This window comes from Equus quagga, chromosome 5 (assembly GCF_021613505.1).
Source record: "Equus quagga isolate Etosha38 chromosome 5, UCLA_HA_Equagga_1.0, whole genome shotgun sequence".
In the NCBI taxonomy this organism is placed as follows: Eukaryota; Metazoa; Chordata; class Mammalia; order Perissodactyla; family Equidae; genus Equus; species Equus quagga.
This window is the reverse complement of record NC_060271.1, coordinates 62,872,896-62,889,123: the sequence shown is the minus strand read 5'-3', so window position 1 is coordinate 62,889,123 and position 16,228 is coordinate 62,872,896. Positions and strand designations below refer to the sequence as shown.

The window sequence follows — 16,228 nt, the reverse complement described above, 5'->3', positions numbered from 1 at the left end:
GTCCATTCCCCTATTTGCTTGAGTCTGCAAGAATCGTTTCTTTTGCTTTCAAGAACACGAGCTGATATTCTCGTGCTGTGCTTCGTCTTTTCTGGTTTTATAGATTTATTTGTGTGTTTTTTTTTTTTTTATTACTCTCTCTGAAGTTTCCATTTAAGCTCCTTCTGGTCACACTGGCAAGTCTCCTGCAGCATGTTCTCCTCAGCTCTTGGTTAGCACATCCTGCTTCCTGCCAGGCCCCCGCTGTTCTGGGGTGGACCTGGGCTGTGGTCCAGGAGATACAATTCCCCACTCTGACACCCTCTCCATGCCCACATGTTCCCTCCGCACACGTCCTCTCTCCTTTCACTTCCAAAGTCACAAACATCAAGTCAGAGAAGGAATGAAAACACCACCTGTAACACCAATTCCTTCCATTTCCTCCCCAGAACTCCAAAGCAAACAGAAATATATTGGATTTAGACTCATAGGCTCTAGACTATCACACTTGGAAGGAAACTTAGAAACCATCACAGGTCTTTCCTGATGGAGCGGTCGTGGCTGAGTAGATTTCACATCTGGGCACAGTCGGAAAGGTGCTGTGGGAGATTTGCAATGCCTGCAGGGATGTGGCAAGTGAGAGTAAGAGATGCGAGCAGATTATTTGCTCTCCTCCAACAAACTGCTCTGCATTTTACAAATGAGGAAACTGAGTCACATCCCTATCAAGTTGTCTAAAGCTGTACAGGGAACCAGGGCAGATGTGGGGACAGAATCTAGGTTGTCAGGCCTTTCCTAGCAATGACAATGACTTCTCTTTCATGCTGGAGTTCAGCCTCATGTGAACTCATCGGAGTCCACGTGCGGACTGCCTGGTGTGGATTCTGTACTCAGCCACTTCTGTGCACCACAGCAGCATCCCGCTCGTGCCTGTGGGATGAGGAATGTTACTCTTAGAGAACTTTCAGAATCCCAGTCCTGGTGCCCGAGGATGAGACAGTGGTGTAGAACCCAGGAACGGCGGTCCTGGGTGCTGGCCCTGGAGCCCCAGGGTGTGGAGGGCACCCTGGGAGCTCACCCATTAGTTGGGACATTTTATCAGACTGCAGTTGGAAAACTCCAGAAACTGCCGTCCCAAATGGAACACACTCCATGTCGTTCCAAGTGAGGAGAAAACAAATAGCCAGGCGACCCTCCCCAAAATGCTGAAGCTCGTCGCACTTGAGATGGGAAGCTGGGTCCAGATCCAGACCTGGCACGACTCCTTAGAGCTTGCTGTGGGAAGATGGGGGCGAAAGGTCTTCACCCCTCCTGTGAGAGTCAGCTCCTTATTTCAAAATCCATCCTGTTTGACTGTTCAGGTGGGAGCCTTCCGAACAGCCCTAATGCATACAAAGGAGTAGCAGGGAGCACGCTCTGCTCTCAGATGGATGGCGAGAAGCTTGCAGAAGCAGACAGCTCCAGGGACTGGGGTGGCCGCCTGCAAACCTTCACTCAGTTGAGTCCCTGGGAGAGGGGCCTTTCTTCTGGGCCAGGAACGCCAGAGTGGAGTTTCCCCCAAAGGAATAGAGAACTGCTTTTTGGGGAAGGAGTTCCTATGGGCTGGGACTCAGCATACTCCTCAGGGGCCTTCGTAATGGGACAGCATCCTGTTTTATTAAGAGCCTGTTGCTGGCAGGGAAGCTGTCTGCCTGCTGTGTGGGCAGGGGCCCAATATCGCTGCGGGCAATTCCAAGCCAGCACTTCGAGCTGACATCAAACCGGGAAAGAACAGGACTGTTTTTTAGCTGATGAAGCAAGACTTTTTCTTTCTTTTCTCTCTCTTTTTTTTTTTTTTAACAGTTTTCTCGCCTGATTCCTCTGTGTACATTTTGTGTCTGCGAACCTGCATGTGACGTTCGCTCCTGGGCTGCAGGCTGCAGCTGGGGTTCACCGGGGATGAGCCCACCCCCGCTGGCTCCCCCCTGTTCCCCCTACCCCCACCTCCCCCTCTGCCCACCCTGGCCTCACTGGCCTTCCCAGCCCCCACACCCTGGTAGACACTGGGAGCAAAGGGAGGCCCAGACTGTGGCCTGAGGTTATTTACAGGGTGGGGGTGGGGGTGGGGGTGGGGGTGGGGGTGGGGGGGGAAGAGAAATTGCTTTGTTTATCTTAGGAGTCTGGAAACTCCACCAAATTCATCCGTTTCCAAGGAAGCCTTCCTTTGCAAGTTTCCAAAAGTGAAAAATAAAAGGAGATTCACTTCAAAAGAAACCAAGGGAAAAGCTGTTTTCTTTGGGAGCAGATTTGTTTATTATTATTTGATTTTCTAACTTTAGGTCTGTTGAAGGTAGGCAAAGGCAGTCACTTTTTTTCATATTTTTATTACATTCTTACTTTCATCTTCTCTTGCCTTATCAGTGCAGAGGGCAAATAATACCTTAAGAGACTGAAATGACATGTTCTCAGCTCTGCTCTTTTTACGCTGTCGCTGGGAAATCGGGCTTTTGTATAAACTCTCATTGCATTTTCTGCTAAGGTTATAGATAACTCTGGGCGAATTCTATTCATTTTGTAAATTAAAATCACTCAAATTATCCCACTTTTGGAAATTTAAAAAAATTAAAAGTGCTTCAACACAGATTTTTAAAATAATTTTAAAAAATAATAAAAGCAGTTTTAATAAGCTAGTTGGTTGTCTGTACGATTTCCCTGGGTCTTTTGAAAATTTGGAGCAAACAGCGCCCCTATCAAATGTAGCATGCTAATTTATTGGCTTCTTTTTAATCTGCACTCAAACAATAAACTTTTCGGGTAGTGCCAGAAATGGTGTAAGTTTTGAAAAATATATTTTGAAGATAGAATCAGTGAGCTAAGAAGATGTCTGAAAAAGTCATAAAACGTACTCGAAAATGTTTTACTCCACATGTGAACATTCAATTTCATCGCAAGGATATAAATATTCAATTTTTAAAGCTTCTATTATTCATCATATTACGTGAATCTCTGTGCTGATGTAAGCCTAAACTCACAAGTTTTCCTACATATTTTAATATTTTATGCATTCATTTTATAGGAGTTTTTGAAATCTTGGTAAGAGGTAATATATGGCACAAAAAAGACTGACATAAATCCTGTTAAATCCAGTCTACTTTTTCCTAAACTGTGTCTTTAAGGTAAAATATATTCAACAAATAGGATTTTTTTTTTTTGTCTCCATTCTCTAGTTACTTAAGAGAAACCAGAGGATTATCGTTACGATGAGAGAATGGGTCTAGAAGGCAGTAATTTTTTTAGGAGGGGCCGGGCTCTATCAGTTGGCCCAGGGTTCTGCCTGTTGTGTCTTTGCTGGTAAATTTAAAACATTAACTGCAAGTTTTAATACTGTGCCTTCCCGTGAGTCACTGGGCCGAGAGCCCATCCTGTATTGTCAGGCGAGGGCCCACGATGAGAAACAAGTAAAACGCAGCTATTAGAAGCCTTTCCTACTGCAGCTGAACATCTGTAATTAAGAAAGCTCCAGGACTTCCACAGTATTTTGTTTCTAGAGAATTGGAGTCATGGTCTTTCAGCCCCAAAGGAAAGGCCGTTCATTCAAGACCCTGGGCGTGGAATGGGAAGAGCTCAAAGAAAACCATTTTCTGTGTTACAGACGAGTGTTTACATTACTAGTCAACTTTTGGTTCAGGAAAGAAGCTCTAACCTGCGTAGGTTTTCAAAAAGAGTTCAGTATTCTGTTGACTGAACACAGGGCAGGCTCAGAGAAATGTGACTATTGAATGATGCAACTGAAACTTTCCAAGAAAGCAGAGGGTGGAGTTTTGATCCTAGGAAGCCCCATTGATAGTATTTTTTTCTGCTTGCTGGAAAATCAACCAGGAAAGAAAATATGTCTGAAACATTTAAAATATAGGCTGTCCTGGCTTCTGGTTCTGGAACAAGATGGTGTACACTCTCTTTTCCCTACTCCATTTTTCTAAATACAACTAAAAACCCTGGAAACGATTCAGCAGACAATAATAAAAGAACTTTGAAAGCTGGAAAAAAGAAGGGGAACTGGCAAGAAAACTCAAGACTTGAGAAACAACAACTTTTTGAGTTCCCTGAGTTTTCTTATCACCCATATACCCCAAAATGGGTACAGGAGAGGTTGCAACGTGGACTCACCAAAAGGCACAGACAAAAAAAACAAGAACAAAACCAAGAACATCCTGCTCACTCTGGCCAAGTCTAGGAAAGGGGAAACCCAGCAGAGACCCAGTAAGACGCTCCAGCCCCCGCTTTATAGCCCAGGGTCCTTGCAGAGGATCTGATCTGCTGGCAGCAGCAAACCCCAGGCAGTTCTGGTCCCTGGTCCACAACTGTGACACTGAGCCGGTGTCCTGATCTACCCACAGCAGCAGTAAAGCCCTGTCTGTGTCTCTCTGGCCTCCACCCAGTAGCATAAAGAGACCCAGGTCCACCAGCTTCTTGCCTACTCCCAAATGTTGCCCAGCAACAGAGTCTCAAATATAATAATCACTAAGAAAACAATTTGTTGTTAGTGCCATCCAGTTGATTCTGACTTCTAGTGATCTTATGCACAGCAGAGGAGAACCCTGCCTGGTCTTTTTGTGCCATCCTCTCATCTTTCGGTGCTGTATCAGACAATGTTCCTTTGCTAGACATAGGGATTTCATGGTTGATTTTTTTTGGAAGTGGGTGGCCAGGTCCTTCTGCCTAGTCTGTCTTAGTCTGGAAGCGCCACTGAAACCTGTCTACCATGAGTGACCCTGCTGGTATTAGAAACACCAGTGGCATAGCTTTCAGCATCACAGCAACATGCAGCCACCACAGGACGACAACCAACATGCGGGTGGTGTGGTTCCCTGACCAGGAAATGAACCTGGGCAGAGGTGGTGAGAGCGTCGAATCTCAACCACTAGACCACCAGGGCTGGCTAAGAAAAAGATATAAAGCAATATACTAAAAAACATAATTAAATCAAAATAGAACTCTAAAAAGTGTTCAAGTAACCCACAGGAAGTCAATAAAAAAACAAAACAAAACCCAGAAGAATGAGATACAGGATGAACAAATAGAAAACAAATGATAAAATACCAGACCCAGCCCTAATAGATCAATAATTACCTTAAATGTAAATGGTCTAAATACACCAATTAAAAGGGAGAGGTTGGCAGAGTGGATTAAAAAACACAACCCAACGGTACGTTGTCTATAAGAAACTCATTTCAAATTTAATGAAATAGGTGGACTGAAAGCAAAAGAAAGAAAAAAGATAAAACATGCAAGCCTTAACCAAAAGGAAGCATGAGTGGCTGTGTTAACACCAGACAAACTAGGCTTTAGAGCAAAGAAAGTTATTACGGGCAAAGAGGGAAATTATATAATGGCAAAAAAGGATTAATCCACTAAGAAGACATAGCCATCCTGTGAATAAACAACAGAGTTTCATAATATATGAAGCAAAAGCTAAGACAGCTGAAAAAAGAATTAGATAGTTATAAGCCGTGATAATCCCAATAAAATTACTAAAAAAAAAAAAAGAATTAGATAAATCCACAGTTGTGGTTGGGAGCTTAAATTCCCACCCCTACCCTCCCAATCAGCACTTCTAGCACTACTGAAAAGAAAATCAGCAAGAATATACAAGAAGTCAACAACACTATCAACTGAAAAGATCTGATTGACATTTATAGAATGCTCTGTCCAATGACAGCAGAATATACCTTTTTTTCAAGGGAGCATAGAACATTCGCCAAGATAACCTTGTACTAGGTCATAAACTTCAACAAATTCCAAAGAATTGAAATCATACAGTGTGTTGTCTGACCATAGTGGAATCAAATTAGAAATCAAAACAGAAAGTCAATAGGGAAATCTCACACACTTGAAAACTGAAAAATAACTCCTAAATAATTCATGAGTCAAAGAAGTGATCTCAAAGGAAATTTTAAAAACACAAAGAACTGAACTAAAATGAAAATAAGCATATTAAAATTTGTGAGATGCAGCTACAGCAATGCTGAAAGGGAAATTTAGGGCACTCAATACCTACATTAGAAAAGAGGAGATATCTCAATCACTAATCTAATTTCCTACTTCAAGAAATTAAAAACAGAACAGCAAAATAAATTCAAAGCAAACAGCAGAAAGGAAATAATAAAGAGCAGAAATCAGTAAAATTGAAAACTGGAAAACAATAGAAAAAACCAATTGAAACAGAAAGAGAGTTCTTCAAAAAAAAAAAAAACCTCAATAAAATTAATAACTTCTAGCAAGACTGGCAAAGATACAAAGAAGACACAAATCACCAGTATCAGGAATGAAACAGGAGATACCACAATAAATTCTGTAGCCATTAAAAAGATAAGTAAATGCTACAAACAGCTTTATACTCATAAATTCAACAATTTGGAAGAAATGGGCCACTTCCTCAAAAACCACAAATTGCCAAAACTCAACCAAGATAAAATAGATGATTTATTCAGTTCTATTACTATTAAAGAAATTGAATTTGTAATTAAAGTGCTCCTCCCAAAGAAATCTTTAGGCCCGAATGATTTCACTGGAAAATTTTACCACTCAAAGCATAATTAATGCCAATTCTACACAATCTCTTCCAGAAAATAGAAGAGGATAAACCACATCCCAATGCTATATGTGAGGCCATCATTACTCTGATAGTAAAACCAATCAAAGACAGTACAAAAACAAATTAACTAAAGACCAATATTTCTCATGAACTTAGATGCAAAAATTATCAACCAAATGTAACTAATCAAATCCAACAATGTTTAAGAAGAATAAGACACCACCACCAAGAAGGATTTGTGCCAGGTGTGTGAGACTGATTCAATATTTGAAAATCAATCAATATAATCTACCATATTGACAAGATAAAGAAGAAAAATCATACGATCGTATCAACTGATGCAGAAAAATCATTTGACAAAATTCAACACCCGTTAGTGATGGAAAAACACCTCTCAATAGGAAAAAACTAAGAATAAATGGGAACTGCTCCGACTTTATGAAGAATATCTATTACATCCTACATCAGACATTGTATTTAATAGTGACAGAGTGAAGGCGTTCCCTCTAAGATCTGCAACAAAGCAAAGCTGCCTGCTCTCACCATTCCTACTCTACACAGTGCTAGAAGTTCTAGCCACTGTACTAAGGCAGGAAAAAGAAATAAAAGTCATACAGATTGAAATAGAAGAAACAAAGCTGTCTCCTTCTGCAGGCAACATGACTGTCTACATGGAAAATCCCAAGGAACCTATGGAAAATAGGTCATCTTCCTTCCACTGGCTGCATTGACAGCCAAGTACTTCCAGTAGTTCTTAGGGGTTTGCCTCGGTGGACAGCAGCACAGGGGCTGAGGGCACAGCTTGGGCGTGGTAGACCAGGTGGACACTTCAACTCCACCATTCCCAGCTGTGTGCCCCCAGCACCTTCCTTGATCTCTCTGAACTTTGGTCCTCTCATCCGAAATGGGGTTTATAATAGAACCCACATCGTAGAGTGGTTGTGATATTAAATGAGGGCAAGTGTATAGACAGTTGATCCGCGTACTTGCCTCTGGTCCTGCTGGAGTTGCTGCTGATGTCCGTGATGGTGCGCTATCTGGTCTTGCTGCCACCAGGCACTGTCGCTGAAGCTAAGAGACCTGAATTCCTCTGTTCAGTGCTCCTGTGACTTGTCAACTGGTCCAAGCCTTCTGAGCCTCGCTGCTCTCATTTATAAAGTGGGGACAATAACCCCTCTCTTATAGGATTCCTGTTAAAGCCAGAGGAAACAACACACAAAAGTATTTTGAACGCTCTGAGAATAGAGTAATAATGATAATACAAGAATTTATTGAGCACTTCCTTCCGCCAGCACCATGGGTTGCTTTTTACCTTTTACTTAATCCGTATAACCATGAGTTATTCGTCTCATTTAGGTAGATTGGGAAACTAAGGCCCCAAGAAGTAATTCGCCCAAAGACACAGCTTGTAAGCACTAGAATCCAGGTTTGCACTCGCAGATCCTGCTATGTTCTCGTGCTTCCCAGAGAAAGTAAGCTAGTGAGAGCAGGAATAGCTTGGCATAGGGGCTCTCTTCCACTGGGAAGATGGGTGTCATCTGGTGTGGGTCACAGAGCACAGTCTGTGACAGGCTGTGGGGGGAGCCAAGAGTCATCCTTGGCAGTGGCAAATCCTTCCAAACTAACACAGTGCCTGAGAAATAAGGTTCCCTTTGGGAGGACCAGGTGGGATGTTGCTCAGACTCATCCTTGCCTTTCCTTGAAGGATTGCTGACGAGGCTGACGCAAACTACGTGCCCGGGTCTATAAATAATGCTATCACTTCTAATAAGGACTCAGTCTGGACTGAAGTCATTCTTTCAGGTGCAGAAAAGGAAAGGTTGCCTGTGCGTCACGCACTTAAAATAGGAGTGGGGTCAGAGGGCCAGCTGGGGCTCATGGGTGCCAAGTGGGCGGTTTCTCAGCTGGTGTTCCCTAATATTTCCTGCTTTGGACAGCAGGTTCCTGTCCCCTCTTTTGAGTTAAGAATATTTAAAAAGCATGTAAACCATGTTTAAAGAGATTACTTGCTTTCCCTTCTCTCTCCTCCACGTGTGTTCTTTTCATCCGTAATCTGCCTTCGTCTTTACTGGCTGTTCATGTCTTGTCCTGAAATATACTAGTTACAGAAATTAAAATAGGAAACTCTGCCTCTTTCTCCCTAGCCCTACACTGTGAATCCATGAAGTTTTCCTTGGCTATTTCTTCCCAGAGGCAACAGGGAAGGCACTAGTTGGATAATTCCCATGGTCCCATGGTGTGGCGGAAGTGATGCGCTGTCCATACGTTGGGGTGCTCTATGAAAAAAGTGTCTCCTTTGTGAAGGAAGGTGGACTACAGTCTGAGCTCCTACCAGTTCTAAGAGTCTGTGATTTATTTCCTTTTTATAGCCTGGCTATATTTAGGCCAATGAATTGCATTCAAGATGAACTCATCACTGATTCATTCAACGGATTCTTTCATTCAACAGTTATTGAAAAGACTTCTGGTCTAGACAAAATAGCATAAACTCGTCTCTCTCTTCTCTCTTCCCGGCTTTAGGTACAATGATAAACTCTGGAAATAAAGCAAGAGGCAACCAAAGGAAAACTCCGAAAGCTGGGGAGAGAAAGGGGAACTAGTTAGGGATCCTAGGGCTGGAGGAACAACATGGCAGCAGGGTGTCTCCCTGCCCCTGCATCCAACAGAAGGTGACCTAGGCCTGGCACTTCCTGATGCCCAACCTGGCACTAGAAGACAGCCAATGTAGGTTCATTCCTGCCCCTTCCTGATGGGCCAGAGATTCTCCTCCCTCACTGACAGACAGCTGGGGTGATCGGGTGGTGCCAAGAAAGGGAATTACACCGTACAAAGCAGCCCAACCTTGGAAGAAGCGCTCTTGGGCTCCGTGGATCTGAGATTCCCTTCCTTCACGTAGAGGCACCAGGAGGAGCAGCCTGAGGAATTTTCCTCAGCCCCCTCAGCTAGCAGCAGGAAGGACCATGGGAGCCCCAGGAGACTGGAATAGTATGAAAAAGGCTCTGAAACGAAATTGTCATTGGACCAACAGCCCACTAAACTAGGCCAGGATCTGCCTGCTAAACATAAACAGGGTGTGGGCCTGCTTAAAAAATTAAAAATATTCAAATAGGACTCAGGGTTTCCTAACATAAAAGGCAAGATGTCCAGATACACTTGAAAAATGCACTTCATTCTAAGAACCAGGAAAACAACTTAAGTGAGAAAATACAAGCAGCTGACACTAACGCTGAGATGAATGAGGTGGTGGAAGCACCTGACAAAGACTTTAAAGCCGCCATCATCAGAATGCTTCAGAAAGCAATCACAAATTCCCCTGAAACAAATGAAAGAATAGAAAAATCTCAGCAAAGAACTAGAATAGAAATAAATAGGAAAGAAATAGAAATAGAAGTTATAAAAAAAGAACCAAATGGAAGTTATAGAAGTGAAAATAGAAAAACAGAAATAAAAAACTCACAAGATGGCCTCAGTAGTAGAATGGATATGGTGGAAGGCAGAATCAGAAACTGAGGAACGCACAATAGAAATCACCCAGCCTGAATAACAGGCAGAAGATAGACTGAAAAACTTCTCTCCTGTGAGTGATGACTTTGATTCACAAATTGGCAGCATCAACCACACTGCAGAGGGGTTGTTTAATCAACTTAAGAGGACTAATTAAATAGTGACAAATAATTGGAAAATTAAAAAATTTAAATAACATCATTTGCAATAGTACCAAAAAATACAGAGAGTGCATGGGTCACAGAGGGTTTTTAGGGCAGTGAAAACACTCTGTATGATACTATAGTGGTGGATACACGTCATCATACATTTGTGCAAACCCATAGCATATACAAGACTGAGAGTGAAGGCTGATGTTAACTATGGACTTTGGGAAATAATCATGTGTCGATATGGGTTCATCTCTTGTAACAAAGGTACCACTCTGGTGGGAGACACTGATTATGGGGGAGGCTGTGCACGTGTAAGGGGGGGGGGGGAAATGGGAAATCTCTGTACCTTCCTCTCCAGTGTGCTGTGCACCTAAAACTGCATTAAAAAAGTCTTTAAAAAATACAGAGAAATAAATGTAATGAAATTTAATTAAAAACTCCAAGATTGTTATTGTGAAAAATTAAAAGAATGCTAAATAAATATTTATGGAATAAAAGACAATACTTTTAAAGTCAGTTCTTTCCAGATTGATCTGTAGAGCCAGTGTGATTTCAATACTGATTCCAGCAGAATTTTGTTTATTTTTATTTTTAAAATAAACTTCATTCCATGATTTATTTGGAAAATTAAAGGACCCAAACAATCTTGGACAAGAATGCTCGTCACAGTTTATTCTGAAGCTTTAGTAAACAGGACAGTGCGAGATTTATATAATCATGGACAAACAGACCAATGGCACAGGAGGGAGAGTCCCAGAACAGACCACACATATTCAGTTACTTGATTTATGACAAAAAGACGCTGCCATCCAGTGAGGACAGGATGGACGGACGGCTTTTTCATAAACTCTGCGGGGTCGACTCCCACCTGAAAGAATGAATCTTGACCCTACCTCACACCAGACACAAAAATCAAATTAGGTAGATTGTTAATCTAAATGTGAAATGTAAAATAATAAAACTGCTGAGGGAGAGGGCCCTAAACACAAGAGGGCTGGCTTCTTTCGTTATGAGATGCGTAGGGTCTCTGGCTCCTTCTTCCTCCCGACCGACAGGGTGAGAGGTGTTGCTGCAACCAGCTGGGCATTTCTTACAAACCACCTTGGTGCGCCTGCCATCTCGCCTCCGCAGGGGGTTGCTGACGTTATGGTAGAGCCAATGGGGGCTTTGAGAACAGCCAGCAGAGCCGTCCAAGGAAGATGCCGAAGCAGAGGAGGAGACAGACTTGTGAGTTGAGCAGGTCTCCAGGGGTACCTGGCAGTGACCCCACACCAGGAATTAGAGGACAAAGCAAGGTCTTGTTGAGCCAAAATCAGCTGTCCCCTCCTTCCCCTGCTTCCTTTTCTTTACTTGCTCCCATCAGAGTCAGGTTCCAAAAGCCTTTCTGGGAGGGCTGGGGAGCAGACTCTGCTCCTGCCCGGAGCGAATGGGCCCCAGGCAGCCAGCATGGGGATGGGCTGGAGGAGAGGCAGCTGTGAGGAAAGGCAGACCCAGAGCAGCACAAGCTCTTGATCGGGTTTGCAGAAGGAGGCAGTGAAGCAGACGGGGCTTGGCCTCTGCAGGTTTCCCTCGTGGGTTCGAATCCCACCTCCACTCTTAACCTCTAACCTCCCAGGGCCTCATTCCTGCACTCATGCAGCAAGGATGATGGTAGTGCCCACTCCATCGGGTTGCCATGAGCAATGAATAGCGTGTGAAGTGCTCAGAATAGTGTCTGTGCCGCTGAGGCACTGCAGGTGGTCAGGGGAGATGACACCCCGAAAAGGCAAGGGGTCATGCTTCCAGTTTCTTAGGTAAGGAAAGAGAGGCAGTGATGGCTTTTGGCACTTGCCCGTGGAGGTAGAGCCTGGCTCTTGCCTGAGCTAACCACTGTCCTACCCAGCCTCAGTGGAAACCCTGGCCTGTCAGTAGGACCAACTAGGCAGGGCGGTGACCATGTGATGTGGCACCAGGGACAGGACAGGGATGAGTGGAGCCCTGACTGGGGCTGGGAGAGGTGCCAAAGGCAAATCAGCATCACCTCCTTGACTGGTCAGCCTCCAGGGGGTGACTGTAACCAGCACCCTGCCTTGGGGCCCAGCCTCTCTGTGGGGTGGGCAGAGGCAGCCTGAGGTGCTCCAAAAGCCTGGGAAGACTTCCCCCTGGACAGCATTCCCTCTTGGGATCTGTCAATTGATGGCTGAATTGTCCACTGTTAGAGAGTCATTTCTTTAGCTTTGTGTTTGGTCCTCTGTTAAAAGGCAGAGCCCTCACTGGCAGAGAAGAAGACTAATTAGCCTTGATGCCTAACTCTGTGAGTTGCATGCAAGCAGGTTTTAAAGAAGGTAGGGGAGAAAGCATTAAGGATTCCTCTGATCTGAAAGGAAATAGCCATGACAACACAGTTTTCAGAGAGCAGCAGTTTCCTGGGCTGCCCCAATTTCTGATGTGCTGGGCTTGGGAGGGTTCCTCAGAGGCCTCCTCTCCTGTGTCTCCTGTGAACCTCTGAACAGTCCTGGGAAGCAGAGATCATCCTTGTTTCACAGATGAGGAAACATGAGGGCCACCCCTCACCCGTGGTTCCAGAGAGCAGAGCAGTCAGCGCTAGGAGACGGGGGCTCCCAGGCCCACGTGCTTCCTGTGTCACCCCTGCTTTGTGTCCCCAGGGGGTGTGGCAGGCTGAGGGAAGGGGAGGGGCTGCTCCCAATTACATAAGAGTCCGTGGGAGGGGGGCCCAGGTGCTTCCTATGCAGTGGGGACAGCTGGGAATCCCGTGGCGGGCGGCTCCTCCCTCCCCTGCCCGCACTGACATCTGCGAAGGTCCACCCTTGTCCTGTTTGCCACGAATTCTTTTCCTGACTCAAGAATGGACGTGTTTAAGCCCCAGGCCCCTGAGAGTGGAAAATGTCTGCTCACTCTCTCGCCCTGCTTCCGCAGGAGTCTGGACATCAGCTCCTCCAGGGACCGGCCCTGGGGGCCCAGATGGCTGTGGGGACGCACTCAAGAGCTGTGGGCCTCCAGGACAGTGTGGCCCTGAGGACATCTGAAGAGATGGTGACAACTACACTCTGTATTTAAGAGTTTTCAAACGGGAGAATTCCTGCCAGTCATAAATTATCCTTCTGTGACAGGTGATTTTTCTGTTGTTGTTAGAGATGACGATTTGCATACAGGAATGAGAAGTGGCCCCACTGTTCTCCTTTGCTGGCTGGGAAGCAGGAAATCTGCCCACTCCGGGGTCGCGTCGCATGAGTGCGAATGAAAAACGACAACCTTCTTCTTAGTTCTCAATCCTTTCTCTTGCCTTGTTACTTTTCTCCTTCTTTCATTTCTTTTCATCTGCCTTCCCATTGTCCTCTTTATTCCTCACACAATATTGAATGTTCCCTTCTGGTCAAGAGTTGGCTTGGTCCAGACCAAGTGGAAATAAACATGATTAGATCTGTTCTATGCTGAGAGGGACTAAGACAAGATCGATGCCAGATATTGTTGTAATGATGAAAGTTGGGGGCAGAGGGCACCAGGAAGGGGCAGACTAGGTTCACAGGAGATGTGCCATTTGCTCTCATCAGTGTGTGTGACACAGAACAAGGCAGAGATGTACCAGTCCAACATTCTCCGGAACAGTGCTTCTCAGGGTGTGGTCCCTGGCAGAGTCAGCATCACCTGAGAATTTGTGAGAAATGCAGATTCACTGGTTCCACCCCAGCCCTCCTGAATCACAGCCTCTGGGGATGGGGTCTGGGAATCTGTTTTAACAAGTTCTAGGTGATTCTGATGCATCTTGAAGCTTGAGAACCATCACTTCTAGCACATAGACATATCGCTTTCTGTCATTAAGTGAAAGAATGAGGCTTTGGAGATGGATACAGGGGCCCCAGATGTCTGAGCAAGGCTTCGTAGGCAGCAAGGGGGAGAATGGAGGAGAAAGGAGAGGTGGGCACTCGGGGCAGGGAAGACTGTGGTACTCCGTGAAGGACTTGCATTGGTGAGGGGCCAGCCTGGTGCAAGGGAGGCTGAACTGGGGAGTTAGGAAAATGGGTGAATTTCATTCAAAGGAGAATCCTTGCTCCCAAGTATGATTTTTTTGCATTATCAAAATAAAATAACTAAATAACTCTTCTAGGTTCTACAGCAAATGCTAAGCGAAGTAACTACTTGGTTCCTAAATTATTTCTGATAAATAGAGAAAATTGTTTCTTCAAAAAATTATGGAACTTTCAAACATAGAGAAAACTCCAGAGAGTAATATAACAAATACACTTAATGTGACAGTATTTAACACTCAGTAAACAATAACATTTTACGATATTGGCTTCAGATCTTTTTAAAAAAGATGCAGCTTGATTTCCTCCCTCCCTCCATTGCTTACTGCGTTTTGCACAGTAATATGAATGGAGTCACTCTGCAGTTGTCTTTCTTCTCTCCGTGTTGTTCAGCTCTGTGTCGCTTCCCTGGACGTGGTTCATTCTTGTTGCCGTGTGGCAGGTACTCCAGCACATGCACCCCCCTCTCATCCTGATGGACATTTAAGTGAAGATCCTGATCAATGTCTTCCATGTACTTACGTGGGAGAGTAAATACGGGAAGTGGGAAGTTATCCTTAAGCATATTAAAGGAGAGGTTTTCTTTTTCGAATTAAAATACAAAGATCTCCAGATACCCAGCTGGAGCTATATTACTAGTTTTCCAAGAAAGGATTTCCTTGTCCATGAGCTCATTTCTTCCTTCACTCATTCAACCAATAATCGTTGAGCGGCCACCCCGGGTCAGGCACAGAGCTGGCTGCTGGGAGCCGGTGTGAGCCAAATCCTAGAGGGCTGTCGAGACTGCAGAGTGAGGGGGGCCTGGACGTTCCGCTTTTGTGTAGCTGGCAGAGTGGGGGCTGCCCAGTGTTCTTGCCTCGTGGATATTAGACTGGGGGCCACCCGAATCCTCTGGCCTCAGTAACTCTGACCTGGAAAAATGAATGAGCCCGTCACATTCTGTCCACCTGTTTACGGTTTACCCAAAACCTGAGCTACTTGGCTGAAACAGGACGCCCCTGAGAGTGACCCAAGTGTGAGAGCTGGCCAGCCCCCTGGATTTGGAGGACCCACACTCCACGTGCTGCTGGACGCTGCCTGAGCTGAATCATTGATTCTGTCCAGTTGGAGTCTTGTATTCAACAAACCCAGGGTTTTTTCACGCGTCGAGTATCTTCGAGAGTCCACTATTGCCAGACTCTGTGAGGGGCACTGGGGATATCTCAGTCACTTGGACTGACTTGGTCTCTGCCCAGAGGAAACTAACAGTGCAGCGATGGCATGGGGCTGGATGGGGATGCAGGCGCACTGAGGAGGCCCTAACCCAGTCTTGGAGGGGGGACAAGAGAAGCCCCCAGGCTGGGGGCGGGGGGGGAAGGAAGAAGGAATAGACGAGCTGGGATGGTTAATTTTACGTGTCAGCTTGACCAGGCTAAGGGATGTCCAGATAGCTGGTAAGACATTATCTCTGGCTGTGTCTGCCAGGCTGTCTGGAAGAGACTAGTGTTTGAACTGGTAGACTCAGTACTCTAGAGCAGATGGCCGGCTCCACCCCCCAGTGTGGGTGGGCATCATCCAATGCCCCCTCCGCTGGGAACTCAAATGGAACAAAAAGGCAGAGCAAGGGTGAACTCGCCCTCTCTGCTTGAGCTGAGATGGCCGTCTTCTGGCTCAACCCTCACTCCTGGTCCTTGGCGTTTGAACTCGGGTCGGGACTTACACCATCAGCTCCCATGCTCAGGCCTTTGGCTTTGGACTGAGTTACACCACTGAATTCACTGGTTCTCCAGCCGGCAGACAATAGGTCTTGAGACTCTTTGGGCTCTGTAACCATGTGACCAATTCCTAGAGTAAATCTCCTCCTGTGTATATCTGTATGTCCTTTGGGTTCTGCTTCTCTGGAGAGCTCTGACTGATACACAGGCCAAGGTGGAGGGAAAGAGTCCCAGCTTGAACAGAAAGCCAAAGCAAGAGAATCCTGGCCTCTGCAAGGATCTGAAAGAAATTCAGGGTCA

The 16,228-nt window shown here is 45.2% G+C and overlaps 1 long non-coding RNA gene across 3 annotated transcripts in view; it reads left to right on the top strand.

Annotated features, from left to right (window-relative positions):
* The window catches only part of LOC124240289 (uncharacterized), a 189,368-nt gene that overhangs the window by 133,489 nt on the left and 39,651 nt on the right, over positions 1 to 16,228 (top strand). Inside the window, exon 5 of one of the 3 annotated variants that reach the window (XR_006888827.1) lies at positions 9,074 to 10,485. The exons of the other annotated variants lie outside the window; for them this stretch is intronic. This is a non-coding gene — a long non-coding RNA (uncharacterized LOC124240289). Of the gene's footprint in view, positions 1 to 9,073; positions 10,486 to 16,228 lie in introns of those variants that run through there. 3 annotated transcript variants of the gene reach the window in all.